Source organism: Phalaenopsis equestris, unplaced genomic scaffold, assembly GCF_001263595.1.
Source record: "Phalaenopsis equestris unplaced genomic scaffold, ASM126359v1 Scaffold000140, whole genome shotgun sequence".
Lineage (NCBI taxonomy): Eukaryota > Viridiplantae > Streptophyta > Magnoliopsida > Asparagales > Orchidaceae > Phalaenopsis > Phalaenopsis equestris.
The window spans coordinates 1,060,493-1,063,656 of NW_018164582.1; positions in this window are offsets into that span (position 1 = coordinate 1,060,493).

Here is a 3,164-nt window from a genome sequence, read left to right on the forward strand (position 1 = left end):
TAAAATTACAATGTTGTCATTATTTTAAAGCGATTAGTATTATTTTAATCTTTTTTTCGTGCTCGAGCCCGTCGTCCGATAACCCTTCGATTGATTGTGCAGAAATAACCTTTGAAAGCTGGCTAACCGGAGGTTAGAAGGCTGTTGGCCTGCCGCTAAGAGGTGGCCAACCGGAGGGTGGGAGGTGGTGGGCTGATGGAGCCAGCCAAAGTGTCGACGGCGTGACCAATTTCGATTGAGATTGGAGAGGTTTTGGTGGTCGGCCGGTGGTCTTGGAAGTGGTCGACTGGTCGGAGGGGCGAGGCGGCCAGCGGTAGCTTGATGGGAATCCATCAAGCCATTCTGGTCGACAAGGTTGCCTTGGATCCGGCTACGAAAAGCCAGAGATGACTTAGCACTGGTGAGGAAGGGGCTCGATGGACCTTGGAGGACAGCAGTGGGGGCAGTCGTGGGTGTGAGCTCGCTAGCTAGTTTCCTGTAGCTCTTCTTCGTCTAAGGGAAGCATGTGGTATCGTGCAGGATGTATCCAAGATGTGTGTGAAAATACATAAAATGTATAAGAATTCAGTGATATGTATGTGAAGTCTTATTATAGTTTGTGCTAGTCATGTTTTTACGAATGATTAGGTGCAAGTTAGATTTTTAAAGTAGTTTAGCTTATTTTGAGGCTGGCCAGATGTTGTTGATATTATGCCCTCTACTTTCCCCACCGTCAATGAGAACTATATATTAAGAAAATAAGGGGTATTTACTATAAATTTTATTACAAATACTATACATGTACTCTAATTTCTAATACATAACACTAGCTAGCTTCATTAATCCTCTTGTGGCAATTAACATCCCTTGGTTATTTCACTCTCTTATCCAGATGATAAGCTTCGCCGCCGATTAGCATGTGGTAGAGCTGAGCCGATTCAGTGAAATTGCTGGAGTAGAGTCGTCCGTCAGCTCTGTGGAGGAAAGACAGTATTCCATGAGTAAGCTGTTAAAGTTGATCACTTTGGCGGTGGGTGGCCGGCCGCCGGCGGTGGCGGTGGAGGGGAAGAAGGAGTTCCTTTGTCGTCTAGCTTTAGATTCGAAGCGGACAGATTCCCAAAAAATGGGAACTGAGAAGGTGTCGTACGTGCATTCGTCACAAATGAACGTGCACTGTCTTGAAAGTCAGTGCAGTAGGGTTTAGATTTATATGCGTCATGGATGACGAGAGTTTGGTAGATTGCGGTTGGTTTGCGTGATGAAGCCCATTCAAGGCTTCTGTTTTGACAGTTTTCAAATGAAAGTAATTTGAGTATGTTCCTTTTTTTTTTTTTTTCTAAGTTGGAATTTGTGTTGTATTGTTTGTGTGTATTTAATTCATTGGTGTATGATTTAAGAGAAAGAAAAATGTAGATATTAGAAGTATTTTAGATATATATTTTTTTCATTTGCAGTTGAAAAATAATTGGTGTATGATTTAAGAGAAAGAAAAATGTAGATCTTAGAAGTATTTTAGATATATATATATTTTTTCATTTGAAGTTGAAAAATGGGTGGAATACATGAAAAATAAAATATCATATTCAATTTTCATGGGTTTTATAATATTTTTGTGTTGTCTCTTGTAGTAGTCATATTGTATTTGTGGAGTGTTTATTCTTTTTAGGATTAAGTTAGTCATTTTTTTATTATGAACAATTCATTATATATATATATATATAAATTAATATCAACAAAAAATAATAAAATAAACCACATTATTGATAATTAAGTCAAACACTGTTTCTCTCAATTTTTTTTTATTTTTTTAATTAAATATTGGACATGAAGTTTTATTGAAGGGGAGGGGAGCAAATTTATTTATTTATTTGAAAAAATAATAAATAAATAAATATTATTTTAAGGTTTACAGTTACCCATCCTTGGTTGTACCTGTTTACCGTAATCTGGCCATGATCACTGATGTCCTGATGCATTGTACTGATCTCGAAAAATAATAGTCTGTCATCACCAACCCTTTTTAACCTCAAAATCACCATCTTAGATGAGATGCGTTGCGCTTACGGATGAGATCTTGCATGCATCATCCTATCTCAAGTTCTTCATTGTAGCCGTGCATTTAAATTTTTTTTTTGTAATTTGTATTATAAAAATAATCAATGAAAAAATAAACCATTTTATTAAATTTATGTCATCAAAATAAAATAAATCAACTAACACAAATTTTAATATTTTTTTTTACGATCGCTGTAGTGCCTTTGAATAAATTGTTAATTTATGGTTTAGATGATGACTTACTGATTGAACAATTTCTCTTACACTAAAAATTTACTAATTTCTTAACTAGAACAAGTTTCCTGAAGGCTGAGAAGCAAGTAGTGCTCAATAGCTAGTTTAACTATATCATATTAGGCTATTCCGCGGCACAACTGTTTTCAAACTGCAAAAAATAAATAGACAGACAACTTATTCATAGCAGCTTCCTGTGACAGCTGTTGTACAACAACTTATTAATAAGTTGCAGATGCCCCAAACAAACCCTAAATCTTGCTAGATTATTGATTGATGTTATGTCTAGCTATTTATATTTATAGTGTCTGCAAATTAAAACACCGGTAGATGAATTATGAGAACAATGCTACATTGATTTACCTCCAGCTTATGGAGAGATACAGGATTTCCCGAGCAGTGCAAGTTCAAAAGATGCAACCAATTTAGGTGAGATTAGACTAAATTGATCATTGCCTAGCTAGCATAATCTTCCTACATCTCTAATCCATTTAAATTGGTTGTACTCAATCCCCTTTGTAGTCAAAAGGGAGGGACAACATAACCTGCTGTGTCAATATGATATAACATTAATGTGTCAGTATTGTATATATATGGTATCATAATTTTTTTTAAGTTAATATTTCACAATTATTTTGAGTTTGGATAAATAAGTATAATAAGATTTGAGTTGAGCACAGCTCAAAACAACTCTAAAATAATAGGGTTACATTTAGATTAGACTATTATCAACAACCCAAAAAAATAATGAACTTTTTATCACAAAAATAATCAAATTATCATTAATTTTACTCTTAAATTTTGTTGTCTAAATTTTTTTGATAAGGTTCACATTAAGTAATTATGTCCATTTTGGGGTCAGACTAACACTAGTCAGCTATTACAAGTGTTTTTTT